Here is a 22,100-nt window from a genome sequence, read left to right as displayed (position 1 = left end):
AATTGTCAAGTTTGTCACATAAGCAGTCTCTAGAACGAGACTAATAAAAACATTCAAAATGTATTAGTTCAATATCCGAAAATGTTCTGTATACATAGTCTTTAAAAAGCAATGATGACAGTTTGGTAGGGCACTCAACATAGGCTTCAAGTTTACAAAGAGCATCCACAAAGATCAACCAGGACGGGGTCTCCTCACAATAAATAGTGGCACACAGGACACAAAAGAAAAAAAAGAAAGGGAAATGTATGATTTACAGCACAGCAAAAAATGGCCTGAGCCAAGGTAAGGTGCACTACAAGCTGACCAAACAAAGGTGATCACAGCAAACACTGAGGAGTGAGGAGCCCTGCTTAAGATTATGACCTTCTGGGGATTAATGTAGTACTTCGGTCTGAGGGTATCACAGATACTTTAAGAGTCTGCTAAAAGCTCACAGTGTAAGTGTACTAAGTACTAGCAAATCTAATTCAACCTGTACAACCCCTAAGGCTCAGGAGTAGGCTACCAGTTTCCAGTATGGATGCACTAAATCAATGGTTAAACCCGATAGTAAATCTACTGTATGAACTAATACCGCCAGGAGCATAGACCCTATGCCCCCGTAGTAACAGTCTCCCATATGGAAATACCGTGTGAATGTACTCTTTTACTGTCTATGGTGTGGATGCAGCTCGCACTGTAACAGTTGTTAAAAAGTAGCAGTTGTTACGACTGAACTGATGTTAGTTAGTGCACAAAACGGGAGGTCATACCAGAGAATGTCTAATAAGCCTCCGGTTTCTGAACTGGTTGCAGTTCCTGTTCTGGTTCCACATGAGGGCGCTCACGAAAAGTGCAAAATGAACGGAGGTCTATAGAGCTGGATATAATTTTTTGCCCAGAAATTTGAATGTTGCATGCAAAAGAAGGGGCAGAGAAAATACACACCGCTGAGTATTATATTTTTTGAGTCACTTATTTGTTCTAAAAAGCCTTTTTAATGACGTCATTCATTAGCAGAAAGCTAGTGTGTTGTGGGCAACAACGACCCAACCTGTAAGAAATCGAAAGGACGTAAGTACTCGTTCATTCAACTTTTGACCTATAATCCATATTGATCTTGCAGAAACCATAATCCAATCTTCGATTTTTCAACGACAACCAGGTGAAAGAGACACCGTCTAGCTCCATAGACCCCCATTGTTTTTGCACTTATTCGTGATCACCCCTAGCGGAACTGCAGTAGATTGCAGGTACAATGGAGTTAAAATAGGGAGTGATCCGGCTCTCCGTAAACGGGCTCTGGTCATACCTAATAATGGACACAGCAAGGGTACGGAACCTCCAGTGTTCGTTTGGCATATCCCTTGTCCATCAAAGTTACTATGTGCCCAGTCTAAAAGCATTCGTTAGGTTAAAGGGACACCAGGCAAGCCTGATGCTTTTTCTCTACGAAACTCCCCCTCGCTCGGTCTGAAGCTCTTTTCCTTTTCTTTGCGTCTTCCGTCAAGGGTTTTCGCTGCTCCTTCGCCGGCTCTGCCATTATACACACGTTTGCAACAATCTCTAGCGTTTCGTTTGCCTGCCTCTGTGCTGTAAACTGATCCTGCTTCGGTCGGCGGGTAGGATACACCGAACTTGCAAGTGGGATATTCTTCCTACAGGCAGTATGGGCGGGCGATAGAGCCTTCATTCGCCCCGTAATGAGCCATTTAACCATATACCGACTTACGAAGATGATTAATTAACACGAAAACGTTGCCTGGTGTCCCTTTAAAGACACTTGACTACCACAGCTACAATACATTTCTATGTCTGCTCAAACATAAATAGCATACCTGTGTGAAAGCTCTAAACCACCACAGTAGTCGTCCTAAACGAGATGCTTTGCTTCGTTGCTGAACTGAGGACAAGTAGCCTATTCTTAGTGATGTGCCCAATGAAGCGAGGCTTCGGAGCTTGTGTCGAGCAGAAAGGGCCGTGCCAGATGAAGCCCCGGTTCGAGGCTTGTGTCGTTTCCATAAAAATCACGTGACTGATGACAAACGAGGCCTCAGTTTGTGAATGTGATGTCTGAAGCTTCGTTTGGGACACACACACATGTGACTGCTTCGGAATGATTCAAAGGCTTTGAATTGTGCGAACCAGGGCACCCGCTCTAGTGTCGGAATGAGTTGTGTGAAATTTGTGTTTCTATAGGGTAGCCCTGTTTTATATAGGATGCCTTCTCTGTTTGGGAATTTACATTCTTTTCTTTCCGGAAAATGTCCATAATCCATAATATCATGCACATAGAAATAAAGAAAAAATAGCCTAGGCTTAGCCTAAAGCTTTGCCATTTAGAACACTGACATTAAAACGTGTCTGTGTTGCAATCTTGTCTCAACTTCAATCATGTAATTTAAAAGCAATACAGGCTAATAATTTCTATGTAGGCCTAACAATAATGGCTGACATAATATTTTCCTTTTATTGAAAGTTTGATTCATGAAACGTAACATGTCGGGCCATATAGGGTTTGGTTTAATTAGGTGCCTGGTCGTTTCCTTTTCACTCTCGTCCATAGCGTGTTGAGGTTGATAATACTTCGTCCTGGTTCAGAAGCTAACTAGTGTCTACTGCGGTTGTTAAGTGGATGGGAGACCGATTGGATCATTGACTGGGATAACACATGATTTCACGCCTCTACCGAAACACCAATCTTCACGTGATAACGAGTGACGGGATTAAGTTCCCTAATCGTATTTTATTGTATTGAATTGAGACAAACAGAATCCAAATTGCAAACACTTTTAATGTAATGAATGAGAACATTTCGAAGCTTTGGCATTGTGTTGAACGTTGTAGCCATTCTTTTCACTAGTCTGTGGCTGCGATAATTTATGCAAACCACCAGATGTCACTGTGTTTTCCTTGTTTTCCATGTTTCGAAGCTTCGGCACATTACTCAGCGCTCGAGGCTTCATTTACCCATCACTAAGTATTCTACCAGCGACGACTCGGCAAAAGCAGAGGTGTTGCCTTTTGTTAGTGAATGACAAACGATACTTTGCCACGGACACGAGACTTTATAGTGTCCCAGTGACTTCCGTTTTACTTCCGCTACAAGGGACCTTTCTTTCAAAAAAATATGAACGGGAGTTAATGGAGAGATAACAATTATTTTTTGGTCCAGTTTGAATTGTGCCACGAATTTCACATATGATGTGTGTGAATTTAAAAGATAATTTTTCATGTCAAGAAAGTACTGTTGTTCGATAGACTTCAAAAGTTATGTTGGTTTTGTGCGAATCCGCTCAGTGGACTACATCTCTCGTCTCGAACGATGTACGTCACCAACGTAATTAATGATAAGATTATAATAATAATAATAATAATAAGCTTTATTTGTATAGCACCTTTCATACACAGAATGCAGCTCAAAGTGCTTTACATTTGAAACATGTAACACAATAATAGTCAGTCAGTCATTATCAATCACTTTTCTTCATTGCTGGGGCCGTTTATGATCCACTCAGCAACATATCAAAAATATAGAGAATAACATGTCATAAGACTGGCAGCCTTAACCCTTTACCCCCCACAAGCACACCATATGGCAACTGTGGCAAGGAAAAACTCCCATATTCCAGGAAGAAACCTTGAGCAGAACCTGACTTAATAGGGGGAGCCCATCTGCTTCTGGCTGGCTGCGCCCTCCAATAGCAGCAGATGTAGAATAATCTGAAAAAGTAGTCTACAGGATAAGATGAGTTAACTAAAAGCTTTCCTGTACAGGTATGTTTTCAGATCTTTTTAAAAAATATTTACTGAACTCGCCTGCTTGATGTACAGAGGCAGGGTGTTCCATAGTTTGGGGGCATAATGGATAAAAGCAGCTTCTCCACTTTGTTTGTGGAGCACTTTGGGTATGATTAAAAGATTAGAATTGGATGATCTAAGTTTCCTTTGTGGTTGATAAGATATTAAAAGCTCAGAGATATATGAAGGTGCTAGGCCATTCAGAGCTTTGTAAGTAATTAACATAATCTTAAAATCAATTCTATAGGAAATAGGTGTAGCCAGTTCACCTTGTTTCTGTCTTTTCCCCATGTCTCCCTGTTTTCCCTACATGTCCCACACTGGCCTGCTCCCGCTAACTAAGGGGGCGTGGTGATTAGTTACACACCGGAGTTCGTTCGCACTGATTACTGGCCGGACAGTATAAAACCACCCAGGTACGAAGAAGCGTTGTAAGCTCTGCCTGTTTAACCCCCTAGCGTGTCGGATTTAGTCATCAGGTATGTTGCAATACTCCCGTTTGCTGCCAGACTAATAACATGGTTTAATCAATGTTTGTCTTCACCTGTAGCTTCGTGGTCACCGGCTAGTCTGCTCCTGCTGCCCGTGTGTTAGACACCATCCCTTATTCATTCTACAGGTATGCACCTATGTTTGTCTTAAATCTCTCGTAGTTTATTTTCTGTTTTGAGTCGTAACACTTTCTCTTGTATGCCTGTAGCTGAACGTGGGTGAGTGCTCCCCATACGGCGCTTTATGCACTAATCGTAGTTACGAACATAGGTATGTACGATGCTTGCTTTGATGGGTAACTTTTTAGGCGGCAGTAGAAGGCTTTATGTTCAATGTCTTTTCTGTCCTGTCCAGGTAGCGCGGCCTTTTCCATCTACGCGGGGTGCATAGCGTGGGTCGTGCTGCTGTCTTGTCTGTAGTTATTTTATTTTGGTGTAGCCTAATTGTGTGCGGTTTTTCCAAGTACGTTCTGTGTTTTTTCTTTTTGTGGGCATTAATTTAGTGTCTACGTCTGCCTGTGTTTGGGTTTATTTGGCGTTTATGTCAGCCTGCATGTTGCTTGCCGCATTAGTAGAGAGGAACGGGGCATAAGTGGCATATGCTTCATCCTGGTAACTGCTTAGGTTCTGTCTGTCATTTGCGTGTGTTTGTATTTCTTTTGTCCTGGTGTGCCTGCATTATCTACCATAACGTCTGTATTGGCTGACTGTATTTTTGCCCCCCCTTGTGGTGCTGTTTTATTTGTTTGTTTGGCAGATGTGGGGCCCTCTTTGAGGGAGGCTAGTCACCTGGTGGTGGGACCCTGTAGCTGCACATTTGTGGTGTCATTGTTGCTTGCGGTGGGCTGCTGTGTCACTGGTAAGTCACTTTCTTGCAGTGTGTATGCACGTGTGATGGCTGGAACTTAGAACACACCTCCAGTTAGTCTGTCTCCCTCAGGTAAGCCCCCATCTGCTGTATCTTTTTAGCTCCAGTGGAGCCTGGCCCCACTTTAGAAATCACCTGTTCATATTGTATCATAATAAAAGAACAATAATAAATATTTTTGTACTTTCATAACCTCTGACTCGTTTCAGGTCCCCCCCCCCTTTGGTTATTTAATAAACTTATGATTTGACTGGAATTCACGTTGTCTGCTTGGTGCTTTTGGACCTGTGTCAAACCTTCCTTAGCAAATTCTCTTAAAGAAGTCCCAGGGTACTAAGCCCAGGGTGGCGTAGTCGGGCTACTGGGAGTGGCTTATAGCCTCTCTCTTTCCCTCCTTACTGCTCTGGTCACAATCTGGCGCAGTCGGCAGGATGCACAATAAAGCGTAAACGTGAATTCCATGATATATTGTTTAGGTTGTGAAACCACTTTTTGTATTGGTTGTGTTTGGTTTTTGATTGTGTGGTAGGTTAGGGTAGATAAAGACAAGACAGCAGCCGACCAGAAGACGGCGGATTGGGACCCTTCTGCAGTCTGGACCTCTGGTGGTAGCCCCCCCCTCATTTTGCTCCTGTGATTATTCTCTGCAGTAGGTTACTGTAGCAGATATGGAGGAAGAAATGCAAGAACTCAGAGACATGGTCGCTCAGCTTAAGGCTGACAATGAACGACTGCGCCAGGAGAGGGCTGCTGCAGGGGCTAACACTACTGCTTCTACCTCCACAGCCACCCCTGATGCACCAGCCCGGCTAGTGCCTCCACCTGTGATTCCGGGTCCACCAATGGAAAGACTTGTGTTTATTCCTCGAGATAAGAAATGTCCTACGTTTAGGGGCGGGTCAGGTATTAGCGTTGATGAATGGGAGGAAGAAGTGTGGGCTTGCATGAGGGCTCGTCATCTCTCTACAGTGGACCAAGCTTTCTTTATATTTGATCACTTAGAGGGGGATGCGAGGGAGGAGATTAAATATCGCCCTGCCATTGAACGGGAGGACCCAGTGAAGGTACTGTCTATATTGCATGAACTGTATGGCTGTTCCCAATCTCATGTATCCCTACAGGAGGCATTCTTTTCGAGAAAGCAGCAGGATGGAGAGGGTCTGCTGGAGTTTTCCCTGGCGCTGATGAACCTTATGGGGAAGGTTAAACAGGCTGCACCACATGCTGTAACTAACGCAGAGGTAATGTTACGCGATCAATTTATTGAGCATGTTTATGATGGTTCCCTCCGCAGAGAGCTTAAACAATTGGTGCGGCGTCAGCCCACATCTACACTGTTAGAGGTGCGCACCGAGGCTTTACGATGGGAGCGGGAGGGTACGCCTGGGGGTGCACGAGGCCGCAGTCATTCGATGCCATCCGCCTACGGTCTCCAGTATAAGGTTCAGGGGGACTCACAAACAGTGACCAATACATCTCAGGGCTCTGAGCTAGCGGAGCTTAAAGACATCCTTAAGAGTCAACAGGGACAGCTTACTCAGTTAGCTCAGAGTATCGCTCTCCTACAGGAAGGTCAGAGGCGCACTAGGCCTTTTCGTGAACATAACTTAATATGTAGGAGGTGCCAGCGCCCTGGTCATTTCGCTAGAGAGTGTAATGAGGAGCAGGTTCCTTTTCGACCCCGGTCCGCTTCTTTAGCATCCGCTATGGATGGCACTGCTAGACCCACCAGCTCCAATCCGAGGTCGGAAAACTAAAGCCCACTGAGTTGCTGAGTCACAGTTCAGATGGGGCATTTATTGACTCTGGGGTTAGCTCGATGGGGACTGGCACTGTACCTAATCTGATGTCGTCATGTCCTCACCTTGATGTGGTCATGGGGGGGATTACTGTTCCTTGTTTGTTGGATACAGGGTCTATGGTGTCCACAGTTATTGAAAGTTTTTTCTTACAACATTTTAAACCATGGGGTTGTGATCGCTTAAAGTCCTGTCATTGGCTGCAGCTCCGAGCAGCCAATGGCTTAGCGATTCCTTATGTTGGGTATCTTGAACCTGATGTCACTCTGTGTGGAAAGCTCATAACAAGATGTGGGGTGCTAGTGGTGAAGGATCCCCCGGGGGGCTCTAAGGTGCCTGGGGTGTTAGGAATGAACATCATCAGCAAAGGCTATGAGGTTTTGTTTGGCCAACATGGCTCCGCCTTGTTTGATTTGCCTACAGTGGTCCAGGCCCCGAGTCCCATTTTCCAAGCACTGCAGCAGTGTCACCATTCTGTTTCCGTTTCCATGTCCTCTATGTCTGGGGGTAAAGTAAAGCTGCGTGGGGGGCGGGCTGCTCGCATCCCAGGGGGTGTAACTAAGTTTGTCGCTTCAACATGTTCGAACCAGTACTCTGACCTCCCTGTTCTGTTCGAACCCTCAGATTCTGGCTTGCCGGAAGGGCTGTTGACCTCCCCTGCTTTAGTGCGGGTCTCCAGGGGAACAGTGTACATCCCTGTGGTTAACGTAGGGAATACTGATGTCCTGCTATACCCTCACACCATCTTAGGCACTCTGAGTTGTGTGGATGTTGTTAGTCTCCCCAAGGGGGTAGCTGAAGTTCGAGCTGTGGAAGCCACTGCCCAAATAGAAAACTGTTCAATACGGAGTCAGATTGAGTCCCTTGATTTGACTGCGCTTACAGATGCCGATGGGGAACGTGTTCGGTCTCTGCTCTTGAGCTATGAGGACATTTTCTCTGCTCATGATGGCGACCTAGGTTGCACTAGTCTCATTTCTCACGAAATTCCTGTGACCGACGAGATTCCAGTTAGGCAGCGTTACCGACGGTTGCCTCCTTCTGAGTATGATGTTGTAAAATCTCACATTAATCAGTTACTGGAAGCACAGGTCATTAGGGAGAGCTGCAGCCCCTATGCCTCACCCATCGTTCTGGTCCGGAAGAAGGACGGCAGCCCACGCTTATGTGTGGATTACCGGCAATTGAATGCCAAAACCCGTAAGGATGCCTTTCCACTTCCCAGGATCGAGGAATCTTTGGATGCATTGTCAGGTGCTTGTTTGTTTTCGACAATGGACCTGGCAAGCGGGTATAATCAGGTCCCAGTGTTGGAGAGAGATAAGCCAAAGACCGCTTTTTGCACACCCTTTGGGCTTTTTGAGTACAATCGCATGCCCTTTGGGCTGTGCAATGCTCCTAGCACGTTCCAACGGCTCATGCAAAGGATTTTCGGAGACCAACATTGCCAGTCGCTACTATTGTATCTTGACGATGTGGTAGTTTTCTCATCTAACACCTCCCAGCATATTGACCGCTTAGAAGTAGTATTGCAGAGGCTGCAGAGGGAAGGGCTGAAGGCAAAGCTAGAAAAGTGTGCCTTCTGTAGGCCAGAAGTTGCCTACTTGGGCCACGTCATCTCTGGGGCTGGTGTCTCCACTGACCCAAAGAAAATCGAGGCCGTAGCCAATTGGTGCCGCCCCAGTCAGGTGTCTGAGCTTCGTTCTTTCCTTGGCTTTGCAAGCTATTACCGCCGCTTTGTAGAGGGTTTTGCGAAGTTGGCGGCACCCCTGCATAAGCTGGTGGCGGAGCTGGCTGGAACAAAGTCTAGGAGAGGGTTGAGGCGGGACTTCACAGTGGCTTGGAGTGAGGAGTGTGAAAGAAGTTTTGAGAGCCTAAAGACCAGACTCACTTCTGCCCCTGTGTTGGCTTATGCTAACTTTTCGTTGCCCTTTATCCTGGAGGTGGATGCCAGTTATGGTGGTCTGGGGGCAGTCCTCTCCCAGGAGCAGGAGGGCAGGGTTAGGCCAATAGCATTCGCCAGCCGAGGTCTACGACCCCCAGAGAAAAACATGGTGAACTACAGCTCCATGAAACTGGAATTCTTGGCCCTCAAATGGGCCGTTACAGAGAAGTTCCGGGAATATCTGCTGGGACACAAGTGTATCATTTACACCGATAATAACCCGCTCAGCCATCTCGCCACTGCTAAGCTGGGGGCAACAGAGCAGCGGTGGGCAGCTCAGCTTGCCTTATTCGATTATGAGCTCCGATATCGCTCAGGCAAGAGCAACACAAATGCAGATGCCCTTTCCAGGCAACACTTGGAAGTGGGCCCAAGTGGGCGAGATGTGGTGGTTCCCTGGACTTCCGTACCTACTCACCTGCAGCAGGTAGTATCTTTACCACCGCCCACTCAGTTCAGCCACACTGTTATGTCTGTTTTTCCTTCTCACTCCACATCAGAGCTTTGTGCCTTGCAGATGGCGGACCCTGACATTCACCCGGTACTCAGGCTCTGGAAGCAGAAGAGGCGGCCTAATCACATGGAGCGTCGGCAACTGTCAACCTCTGCCTTAGCCCTCCTGCGCCAATGGGACCGGTTGGTCCAGGAGCATGGGTTGCTGTATCGCAAGATCTTCCGCCCAGATGGGGGAGAGGAGATTCTCCAAGTCATTCTGCCCGCCTCCCTGAGACCAGAAGTAATGACCCAGCTCCATCAAGACCACGGCCATCAAGGGGTGGAACGAACATTGGAGCTGGTTCGTCGGCGGTGCTTTTGGCCTGGCATGTCTGCGGAGGTCAAGCGATGGTGCCAAGAGTGCAGTCGCTGTCAAGTGGCCAAGGACTCTAGTCGGGGAGCTCCAACTTATATGGGTCATCTGTTAGCGTCACGCCCGAACGAGATCCTGGCGGTTGACTTCACTGTCTTAGAACCCTCGCGCAATGGGGTGGAGAACGTCTTGGTTCTTACCGATGTCTTCACCAAGTATACATTAGCAGTACCGACACGAGACCAGCGTGCTTCTACGGTGGCCCAGGTTTTGGTGAACGAGTGGCTCTTTAAGTTTGGTGTGCCAAGTCGCCTTCATTCTGACCAGGGACGCAGTTTTGAAGGTGCCCTTATCCAGCAGCTTTGCAACCTGTATGGAATTACCAAGTCCCGTACCACTCCCTATCACCCAGCTGGCAACGGGCAATGTGAGCGGTTTAACCGAACCATGCACAATTTGTTGCGCACGTTGCCAGACTCCAGGAAGAGGGACTGGGCCTCCTGTCTTCCCCAACTGGTCTTTTGTTATAACACCACACCACACCAGTCGACAGGAGAGTCCCCCTTCTTTCTTATGTTTGGTCAGGACCCTCGGTTGCCAGTTGACTTTTTGCTGGGTAGAGTACGGGAACCAGAGGTCGGTACGGTGCATGACTGGGTCCGGGAACATCAAGTCAGGCTCCAGGTTGCATTTGATGGAGCCCAGGAGCGCCTGGCCACCAATGCTGCTCGACGGAAAGGGCGCCACGACCAGCATGTGAAAGAAGACCCAATACCAGAGGGCCAGCATGTGTACCTTCGGGACCACGGGATAAGGGGACGCCACAAGATCCAGGACCTCTGGTGTTCAACTGTGTACCAGGTATTAAAAGCACCTAAAGTTGGCGGGGCTGTCTACACAATCGCACCTGTCGATGACCCAAGCAAGGTCCGGCACGTCCACCGCATCATGCTGAAGCCTCAACTTAGGATGGAGCCTCGCAATACCCCCCAAGAAGAGCAACCGCTCCAGCCACAGCCACATCCAGAAGAAGATTCTGGAGAAGGTCTGTGGGTTCAAGTGACTGAGCCCCCCCCTCCACTTGCAGGAGAGGGCCCAACTGCACCCTCTTCGGTATACCCCTCCACCACAGAGGCTGTAGTTCCTGTCCCATTCCAGGTTGACCGGGAACCATGCTCTTTGAGGCTTGGTCCTATGGATGGTAGGCGTCCTGTTCCACCTGCACAGGTGCCAGCGGACCTGCCACCTCCAGTCCTGACCCCTCCCCCTGGGTTGTCGACATCTCAAGACGAGAACAACTCTGACAGCAATGAAACTACCCTTAGGAGGACTGCCCGAGGCACGGCAGGGCAACACTCCAATGTCCACCACCTCCCCCGTGGCGTATAGAGGCAGAGTAATGTGATTGCAAGCTCTCCTTGACCTGTGTCTTGGCTAATCGGAGTTCCTCTCCGATCTTAAGCTGTTGCCCATTTTCCAGTTAGCCTGTTTATCGTCGGGGCGACGATAAAGAACAAGGGGGTAGATTGTAGCCAGTTCACCTTGTTTCTGTCTTTTCCCCATGTCTCCCTGTTTTCCCTACATGTCCCACACTGGCCTGCTCCCGCTAACTAAGGGGGCGTGGTGATTAGTTACACACCGGAGTTCGTTCGCACTGATTACTGGCCGGACAGTATAAAACCACCCAGGTACGAAGAAGCGTTGTAAGCTCTGCCTGTTTAACCCCCTAGCGTGTCGGATTTAGTCATCAGGTATGTTGCAATACTCCCGTTTGCTGCCAGACTAATAACATGGTTTAATCAATGTTTGTCTTCACCTGTAGCTTCGTGGTCACCGGCTAGTCTGCTCCTGCTGCCCGTGTGTTAGACACCATCCCTTATTCATTCTACAGGTATGCACCTATGTTTGTCTTAAATCTCTCGTAGTTTATTTTCTGTTTTGAGTCGTAACACTTTCTCTTGTATGCCTGTAGCTGAACGTGGGTGAGTGCTCCCCATACGGCGCTTTGTGCACTAATCGTAGTTACGAACATAGGTATGTACGATGCTTGCTTTGATGGGTAACTTTTTAGGCGGCAGTAGAAGGCTTTATGTTCAATGTCTTTTCTGTCCTGTCCAGGTAGCGCGGCCTTTTCCATCTACGCGGGGTGCATAGCGTGGGTCGTGCTGCTGTCTTGTCTGTAGTTATTTTATTTTGGTGTAGCCTAATTGTGTGCGGTTTTTCCAAGTACGTTCTGTGTTTTTTCTTTTTGTGGGCATTAATTTAGTGTCTACGTCTGCCTGTGTTTGGGTTTATTTGGCGTTTATGTCAGCCTGCATGTTGCTTGCCGCATTAGTAGAGAGGAACGGGGCATAAGTGGCATATGCTTCATCCTGGTAACTGCTTAGGTTCTGTCTGTCATTTGCGTGTGTTTGTATTTCTTTTGTCCTGGTGTGCCTGCATTATCTACCATAACGTCTGTATTGGCTGACTGTATTTTTGCCCCCCCTTGTGGTGCTGTTTTATTTGTTTGTTTGGCAGATGTGGGGCCCTCTTTGAGGGAGGCTAGTCACCTGGTGGTGGGACCCTGTAGCTGCACATTTGTGGTGTCATTGTTGCTTGCGGTGGGCTGCTGTGTCACTGGTAAGTCACTTTCTTGCAGTGTGTATGCACGTGTGATGGCTGGAACTTAGAACACACCTCCAGTTAGTCTGTCTCCCTCAGGTAAGCCCCCATCTGCTGTATCTTTTTAGCTCCAGTGGAGCCTGGCCCCACTTTAGAAATCACCTGTTCATATTGTATCATAATAAAAGAACAATAATAAATATTTTTGTACTTTCATAACCTCTGACTCGTTTCAGGTCCCCCCCCCCTTTGGTTATTTAATAAACTTATGATTTGACTGGAATTCACGTTGTCTGCTTGGTGCTTTTGGACCTGTGTCAAACCTTCCTTAGCAAATTCTCTTAAAGAAGTCCCAGGGTACTAAGCCCAGGGTGGCGTAGTCGGGCTACTGGGAGTGGCTTATAGCCTCTCTCTTTCCCTCCTTACTGCTCTGGTCACAATCTGGCGCAGTCGGCAGGATGCACAATAAAGCGTAAACGTGAATTCCATGATATATTGTTTAGGTTGTGAAACCACTTTTTGTATTGGTTGTGTTTGGTTTTTGATTGTGTGGTAGGTTAGGGTAGATAAAGACAAGACAGCAGCCGACCAGAAGACGGCGGATTGGGACCCTTCTGCAGTCTGGACCTCTGGTGGTAGCCCCCCCCTCATTTTGCTCCTGTGATTATTCTCTGCAGTAGGTTACTGTAGCAGATATGGAGGAAGAAATGCAAGAACTCAGAGACATGGTCGCTCAGCTTAAGGCTGACAATGAACGACTGCGCCAGGAGAGGGCTGCTGCAGGGGCTAACACTACTGCTTCTACCTCCACAGCCACCCCTGATGCACCAGCCCGGCTAGTGCCTCCACCTGTGATTCCGGGTCCACCAATGGAAAGACTTGTGTTTATTCCTCGAGATAAGAAATGTCCTACGTTTAGGGGCGGGTCAGGTATTAGCGTTGATGAATGGGAGGAAGAAGTGTGGGCTTGCATGAGGGCTCGTCATCTCTCTACAGTGGACCAAGCTTTCTTTATATTTGATCACTTAGAGGGGGATGCGAGGGAGGAGATTAAATATCGCCCTGCCATTGAACGGGAGGACCCAGTGAAGGTACTGTCTATATTGCATGAACTGTATGGCTGTTCCCAATCTCATGTATCCCTACAGGAGGCATTCTTTTCGAGAAAGCAGCAGGATGGAGAGGGTCTGCTGGAGTTTTCCCTGGCGCTGATGAACCTTATGGGGAAGGTTAAACAGGCTGCACCACATGCTGTAACTAACGCAGAGGTAATGTTACGCGATCAATTTATTGAGCATGTTTATGATGGTTCCCTCCGCAGAGAGCTTAAACAATTGGTGCGGCGTCAGCCCACATCTACACTGTTAGAGGTGCGCACCGAGGCTTTACGATGGGAGCGGGAGGGTACGCCTGGGGGTGCACGAGGCCGCAGTCATTCGATGCCATCCGCCTACGGTCTCCAGTATAAGGTTCAGGGGGACTCACAAACAGTGACCAATACATCTCAGGGCTCTGAGCTAGCGGAGCTTAAAGACATCCTTAAGAGTCAACAGGGACAGCTTACTCAGTTAGCTCAGAGTATCGCTCTCCTACAGGAAGGTCAGAGGCGCACTAGGCCTTTTCGTGAACATAACTTAATATGTAGGAGGTGCCAGCGCCCTGGTCATTTCGCTAGAGAGTGTAATGAGGAGCAGGTTCCTTTTCGACCCCGGTCCGCTTCTTTAGCATCCGCTATGGATGGCACTGCTAGACCCACCAGCTCCAATCCGAGGTCGGAAAACTAAAGCCCACTGAGTTGCTGAGTCACAGTTCAGATGGGGCATTTATTGACTCTGGGGTTAGCTCGATGGGGACTGGCACTGTACCTAATCTGATGTCGTCATGTCCTCACCTTGATGTGGTCATGGGGGGGATTACTGTTCCTTGTTTGTTGGATACAGGGTCTATGGTGTCCACAGTTATTGAAAGTTTTTTCTTACAACATTTTAAACCATGGGGTTGTGATCGCTTAAAGTCCTGTCATTGGCTGCAGCTCCGAGCAGCCAATGGCTTAGCGATTCCTTATGTTGGGTATCTTGAACCTGATGTCACTCTGTGTGGAAAGCTCATAACAAGATGTGGGGTGCTAGTGGTGAAGGATCCCCCGGGGGGCTCTAAGGTGCCTGGGGTGTTAGGAATGAACATCATCAGCAAAGGCTATGAGGTTTTGTTTGGCCAACATGGCTCCGCCTTGTTTGATTTGCCTACAGTGGTCCAGGCCCCGAGTCCCATTTTCCAAGCACTGCAGCAGTGTCACCATTCTGTTTCCGTTTCCATGTCCTCTATGTCTGGGGGTAAAGTAAAGCTGCGTGGGGGGCGGGCTGCTCGCATCCCAGGGGGTGTAACTAAGTTTGTCGCTTCAACATGTTCGAACCAGTACTCTGACCTCCCTGTTCTGTTCGAACCCTCAGATTCTGGCTTGCCGGAAGGGCTGTTGACCTCCCCTGCTTTAGTGCGGGTCTCCAGGGGAACAGTGTACATCCCTGTGGTTAACGTAGGGAATACTGATGTCCTGCTATACCCTCACACCATCTTAGGCACTCTGAGTTGTGTGGATGTTGTTAGTCTCCCCAAGGGGGTAGCTGAAGTTCGAGCTGTGGAAGCCACTGCCCAAATAGAAAACTGTTCAATACGGAGTCAGATTGAGTCCCTTGATTTGACTGCGCTTACAGATGCCGATGGGGAACGTGTTCGGTCTCTGCTCTTGAGCTATGAGGACATTTTCTCTGCTCATGATGGCGACCTAGGTTGCACTAGTCTCATTTCTCACGAAATTCCTGTGACCGACGAGATTCCAGTTAGGCAGCGTTACCGACGGTTGCCTCCTTCTGAGTATGATGTTGTAAAATCTCACATTAATCAGTTACTGGAAGCACAGGTCATTAGGGAGAGCTGCAGCCCCTATGCCTCACCCATCGTTCTGGTCCGGAAGAAGGACGGCAGCCCACGCTTATGTGTGGATTACCGGCAATTGAATGCCAAAACCCGTAAGGATGCCTTTCCACTTCCCAGGATCGAGGAATCTTTGGATGCATTGTCAGGTGCTTGTTTGTTTTCGACAATGGACCTGGCAAGCGGGTATAATCAGGTCCCAGTGTTGGAGAGAGATAAGCCAAAGACCGCTTTTTGCACACCCTTTGGGCTTTTTGAGTACAATCGCATGCCCTTTGGGCTGTGCAATGCTCCTAGCACGTTCCAACGGCTCATGCAAAGGATTTTCGGAGACCAACATTGCCAGTCGCTACTATTGTATCTTGACGATGTGGTAGTTTTCTCATCTAACACCTCCCAGCATATTGACCGCTTAGAAGTAGTATTGCAGAGGCTGCAGAGGGAAGGGCTGAAGGCAAAGCTAGAAAAGTGTGCCTTCTGTAGGCCAGAAGTTGCCTACTTGGGCCACGTCATCTCTGGGGCTGGTGTCTCCACTGACCCAAAGAAAATCGAGGCCGTAGCCAATTGGTGCCGCCCCAGTCAGGTGTCTGAGCTTCGTTCTTTCCTTGGCTTTGCAAGCTATTACCGCCGCTTTGTAGAGGGTTTTGCGAAGTTGGCGGCACCCCTGCATAAGCTGGTGGCGGAGCTGGCTGGAACAAAGTCTAGGAGAGGGTTGAGGCGGGACTTCACAGTGGCTTGGAGTGAGGAGTGTGAAAGAAGTTTTGAGAGCCTAAAGACCAGACTCACTTCTGCCCCTGTGTTGGCTTATGCTAACTTTTCGTTGCCCTTTATCCTGGAGGTGGATGCCAGTTATGGTGGTCTGGGGGCAGTCCTCTCCCAGGAGCAGGAGGGCAGGGTTAGGCCAATAGCATTCGCCAGCCGAGGTCTACGACCCCCAGAGAAAAACATGGTGAACTACAGCTCCATGAAACTGGAATTCTTGGCCCTCAAATGGGCCGTTACAGAGAAGTTCCGGGAATATCTGCTGGGACACAAGTGTATCATTTACACCGATAATAACCCGCTCAGCCATCTCGCCACTGCTAAGCTGGGGGCAACAGAGCAGCGGTGGGCAGCTCAGCTTGCCTTATTCGATTATGAGCTCCGATATCGCTCAGGCAAGAGCAACACAAATGCAGATGCCCTTTCCAGGCAACACTTGGAAGTGGGCCCAAGTGGGCGAGATGTGGTGGTTCCCTGGACTTCCGTACCTACTCACCTGCAGCAGGTAGTATCTTTACCACCGCCCACTCAGTTCAGCCACACTGTTATGTCTGTTTTTCCTTCTCACTCCACATCAGAGCTTTGTGCCTTGCAGATGGCGGACCCTGACATTCACCCGGTACTCAGGCTCTGGAAGCAGAAGAGGCGGCCTAATCACATGGAGCGTCGGCAACTGTCAACCTCTGCCTTAGCCCTCCTGCGCCAATGGGACCGGTTGGTCCAGGAGCATGGGTTGCTGTATCGCAAGATCTTCCGCCCAGATGGGGGAGAGGAGATTCTCCAAGTCATTCTGCCCGCCTCCCTGAGACCAGAAGTAATGACCCAGCTCCATCAAGACCACGGCCATCAAGGGGTGGAACGAACATTGGAGCTGGTTCGTCGGCGGTGCTTTTGGCCTGGCATGTCTGCGGAGGTCAAGCGATGGTGCCAAGAGTGCAGTCGCTGTCAAGTGGCCAAGGACTCTAGTCGGGGAGCTCCAACTTATATGGGTCATCTGTTAGCGTCACGCCCGAACGAGATCCTGGCGGTTGACTTCACTGTCTTAGAACCCTCGCGCAATGGGGTGGAGAACGTCTTGGTTCTTACCGATGTCTTCACCAAGTATACATTAGCAGTACCGACACGAGACCAGCGTGCTTCTACGGTGGCCCAGGTTTTGGTGAACGAGTGGCTCTTTAAGTTTGGTGTGCCAAGTCGCCTTCATTCTGACCAGGGACGCAGTTTTGAAGGTGCCCTTATCCAGCAGCTTTGCAACCTGTATGGAATTACCAAGTCCCGTACCACTCCCTATCACCCAGCTGGCAACGGGCAATGTGAGCGGTTTAACCGAACCATGCACAATTTGTTGCGCACGTTGCCAGACTCCAGGAAGAGGGACTGGGCCTCCTGTCTTCCCCAACTGGTCTTTTGTTATAACACCACACCACACCAGTCGACAGGAGAGTCCCCCTTCTTTCTTATGTTTGGTCAGGACCCTCGGTTGCCAGTTGACTTTTTGCTGGGTAGAGTACGGGAACCAGAGGTCGGTACGGTGCATGACTGGGTCCGGGAACATCAAGTCAGGCTCCAGGTTGCATTTGATGGAGCCCAGGAGCGCCTGGCCACCAATGCTGCTCGACGGAAAGGGCGCCACGACCAGCATGTGAAAGAAGACCCAATACCAGAGGGCCAGCATGTGTACCTTCGGGACCACGGGATAAGGGGACGCCACAAGATCCAGGACCTCTGGTGTTCAACTGTGTACCAGGTATTAAAAGCACCTAAAGTTGGCGGGGCTGTCTACACAATCGCACCTGTCGATGACCCAAGCAAGGTCCGGCACGTCCACCGCATCATGCTGAAGCCTCAACTTAGGATGGAGCCTCGCAATACCCCCCAAGAAGAGCAACCGCTCCAGCCACAGCCACATCCAGAAGAAGATTCTGGAGAAGGTCTGTGGGTTCAAGTGACTGAGCCCCCCCCTCCACTTGCAGGAGAGGGCCCAACTGCACCCTCTTCGGTATACCCCTCCACCACAGAGGCTGTAGTTCCTGTCCCATTCCAGGTTGACCGGGAACCATGCTCTTTGAGGCTTGGTCCTATGGATGGTAGGCGTCCTGTTCCACCTGCACAGGTGCCAGCGGACCTGCCACCTCCAGTCCTGACCCCTCCCCCTGGGTTGTCGACATCTCAAGACGAGAACAACTCTGACAGCAATGAAACTACCCTTAGGAGGACTGCCCGAGGCACGGCAGGGCAACACTCCAATGTCCACCACCTCCCCCGTGGCGTATAGAGGCAGAGTAATGTGATTGCAAGCTCTCCTTGACCTGTGTCTTGGCTAATCGGAGTTCCTCTCCGATCTTAAGCTGTTGCCCATTTTCCAGTTAGCCTGTTTATCGTCGGGGCGACGATAAAGAACAAGGGGGTAGATTGTAGCCAGTTCACCTTGTTTCTGTCTTTTCCCCATGTCTCCCTGTTTTCCCTACATGTCCCACACTGGCCTGCTCCCGCTAACTAAGGGGGCGTGGTGATTAGTTACACACCGGAGTTCGTTCGCACTGATTACTGGCCGGACAGTATAAAACCACCCAGGTACGAAGAAGCGTTGTAAGCTCTGCCTGTTTAACCCCCTAGCGTGTCGGATTTAGTCATCAGGTATGTTGCAATACTCCCGTTTGCTGCCAGACTAATAACATGGTTTAATCAATGTTTGTCTTCACCTGTAGCTTCGTGGTCACCGGCTAGTCTGCTCCTGCTGCCCGTGTGTTAGACACCATCCCTTATTCATTCTACAGGTATGCACCTATGTTTGTCTTAAATCTCTCGTAGTTTATTTTCTGTTTTGAGTCGTAACACTTTCTCTTGTATGCCTGTAGCTGAACGTGGGTGAGTGCTCCCCATACGGCGCTTTGTGCACTAATCGTAGTTACGAACATAGGTATGTACGATGCTTGCTTTGATGGGTAACTTTTTAGGCGGCAGTAGAAGGCTTTATGTTCAATGTCTTTTCTGTCCTGTCCAGGTAGCGCGGCCTTTTCCATCTACGCGGGGTGCATAGCGTGGGTCGTGCTGCTGTCTTGTCTGTAGTTATTTTATTTTGGTGTAGCCTAATTGTGTGCGGTTTTTCCAAGTACGTTCTGTGTTTTTTCTTTTTGTGGGCATTAATTTAGTGTCTACGTCTGCCTGTGTTTGGGTTTATTTGGCGTTTATGTCAGCCTGCATGTTGCTTGCCGCATTAGTAGAGAGGAACGGGGCATAAGTGGCATATGCTTCATCCTGGTAACTGCTTAGGTTCTGTCTGTCATTTGCGTGTGTTTGTATTTCTTTTGTCCTGGTGTGCCTGCATTATCTACCATAACGTCTGTATTGGCTGACTGTATTTTTGCCCCCCCTTGTGGTGCTGTTTTATTTGTTTGTTTGGCAGATGTGGGGCCCTCTTTGAGGGAGGCTAGTCACCTGGTGGTGGGACCCTGTAGCTGCACATTTGTGGTGTCATTGTTGCTTGCGGTGGGCTGCTGTGTCACTGGTAAGTCACTTTCTTGCAGTGTGTATGCACGTGTGATGGCTGGAACTTAGAACACACCTCCAGTTAGTCTGTCTCCCTCAGGTAAGCCCCCATCTGCTGTATCTTTTTAGCTCCAGTGGAGCCTGGCCCCACTTTAGAAATCACCTGTTCATATTGTATCATAATAAAAGAACAATAATAAATATTTTTGTACTTTCATAACCTCTGACTCGTTTCAGGTATTATTGCAGGACACTCCTCCCCCCCCCCCTTTGGTTATTTAATAAACTTATGATTTGACTGGAATTCACGTTGTCTGCTTGGTGCTTTTGGACCTGTGTCAAACCTTCCTTAGCAAATTCTCTTAAAGAAGTCCCAGGGTACTAAGCCCAGGGTGGCGTAGTCGGGCTACTGGGAGTGGCTTATAGCCTCTCTCTTTCCCTCCTTACTGCTCTGGTCACATAGGGAGCCAGTGCAGTTCAGCCAACACAGGGGTGATGTGTTCTTAGTTAAAAGTCTAGCCGCAGAGTTCTGTATGAGTGCCAATTTCTTTAGATGTTTTTTGGGAAGACCAGTGAAAAGTGCATTGCAGTAGTCTAACCTGCTAGTGATAAAGGCGTGAATTAGTCTTTTTGCATCTTGTTGGGTTAAAAAGGGCCGCACTTTGGCAATGTTTCTCAAGTGGAAATAGGCTGTCTTTACTGATATGGGGCTTAAAACTTAACTCTGCATCTAAGATGATTAGCTGTTATGCTAGTTAACGGTTGCATCTTGCTGCCTGCTATGTTCCTTAACAGTATCTAATGTACAGTCTATGGACGAATACAACTTACCTGATGTGTTTATTAATCCTCTGACTCATGGTATTTTCATCGGCAAGGAAAGCCCAATTAAGACCTGTTGCTGGTATGCTTGTACAATCTAGTGTGGCTGTGAATGAGCTAACGTCACTAGCGCGACTGATGGGTGTGTAGTCGTTGGAATTACGATCTTTCATAATGTTGTAATTCAATAGTTACGAAACAAACTGCAAATGTCTTTACATGAAAAATTGTCTTTAAAATTGACAAACATCATATGGGTAATTCAAGGCACAAGTCAACTGGGACCAGAAAATAATTTCTTTTTCGCCATAGACTGGCGTTCAAAATTTTTTGAAAGATAGGTCCCATAGGGAGGGAAAGTGAAAACCAGCGCCCCAAGTGGTTGCGTTCCTATCGAAGAGCAGCTCCAATGTTAAGTCCCATAGACCTATTTAAAAAAAAAATACTGTGAAGCCAAATCAGCGATCTTATCCACCAAAAATATTTTTCAGTGTCTATACAGTAATAATCTTCTAACTGTGAAAATGTCAGACCATATTTTGCCTTATTTAAAAAAATCGAAATGGCTCCTTTTGTTTCATAAACGAACTACAAAAAAGCCACGTGACTTTACCCTTCGACGTTACTCACGGTAGCATGGTTTGTTTATTAGCCTGGTTAGCATTGCCACTTAACACTTACTGCCAGCTCTTCATGTGAGTAGAAGCACAACACCAGTTATCCAGACATAAAGGTTATCACCACGCGGTTTACATCACCTTCCGTTATTACAAAAATATGTAAGCCAGTTAAGCAAATTGCTGTATTGATCAGTTAGAGATTAAGCGCCCAAACCTGTGACGTCACATGCAACTGTAGTTTGTTATCACCATGTTACGACAAAAACTCAAAACAATTCAACTGATCCTAAAAATAAGGTATGACCACTTGAAGCAATAGAGGTGACCCCAGTGACTAACATATGGAAGGCATTAAATTAAGATCCCAATGTGCACCGAGATATATTTTTTCTAAAAAAAATCCCATCCCCTCCGCTAAACTCTAGGAACGCAACCACTAGATGGCGATGAGATTACTTTCCCTCCCTATGGAGGCAAATGGAAGTGGCGTCACTGGGACACTCTATTCGTCCCATCAATCACCTGTCAAAGTAAAAGCCCCCCTCCCCAAATCAACAAACAGCTCCTGCTGCAGGCTACATATGCATGCCTCTCTAGGCCTCCTAAAGAAACTGGATGTTGTGTATCACTTTGCCTTGCGATTTGTAATAGGAGCACCTTCTAGAACACATCACTGCATGTTATATGAAAAGGTTCAATGGACATAATTGCATTTAAGAAGAAAAATACATATTTTAATCTTTATAGTAAAGGCCTTGCCCTTCTACATACAACACCCGTTCCTCAAACAAGCTCCTCCTACAGTCTCCAACTTCACAAACTAAACTGGGGAAATCTGCCTTTTCATCCTTTGCACCACATGCTTGGAATGAACTACAACATACACTCAACTTGGACTCCTTACCCTTCTTAAATGTTTTTTTAAAAGTATTTTAAAGCTGGCTTACACTGAACAGTGTCACTGCTTCTAGTGTTCTATTTTATTATGACCACCGTGCAGCGATACATGAGTACAGCGTCTCATCACCAGCGATATGCTAATGAGTCCCAGAATGTCCACGCCCTTTTTTAGGTGAAGGAAGTAGGCACTTTGCTACTACTGTTGACAGAACAGTAGGCTACTTCAATGAGCAGGCACCATGCCTAAAAGCTGCTGTGTTGTATTTTGCAACAACAAC

The 22,100-nt window shown here is 48.0% G+C and overlaps 1 protein-coding gene and 1 long non-coding RNA gene across 3 annotated transcripts in view; one reads left to right on the top strand and one right to left on the bottom strand.

Annotated features, from left to right (window-relative positions):
* The window catches only part of ly86 (lymphocyte antigen 86), a 52,959-nt gene that overhangs the window by 18,869 nt on the left and 11,990 nt on the right, over positions 1 to 22,100 (bottom strand). The window lies entirely within an intron of this gene.
* LOC121688472 lies at positions 4,065 to 5,341 on the top strand. The gene is made up of 3 exons (XR_006024592.1): positions 4,065 to 4,402; positions 4,484 to 4,493; positions 5,032 to 5,341. It is a non-coding gene; the product is annotated as an uncharacterized LOC121688472 (long non-coding RNA).

The sequence above is a fragment of the Alosa sapidissima genome, chromosome 17, assembly GCF_018492685.1.
Source record: "Alosa sapidissima isolate fAloSap1 chromosome 17, fAloSap1.pri, whole genome shotgun sequence".
Classification (NCBI taxonomy): Eukaryota; Metazoa; Chordata; class Actinopteri; order Clupeiformes; family Clupeidae; genus Alosa; species Alosa sapidissima.
The sequence above is the reverse complement of the archived record's forward strand: the minus strand, read 5'-3'. Positions and strand labels throughout refer to the sequence as shown.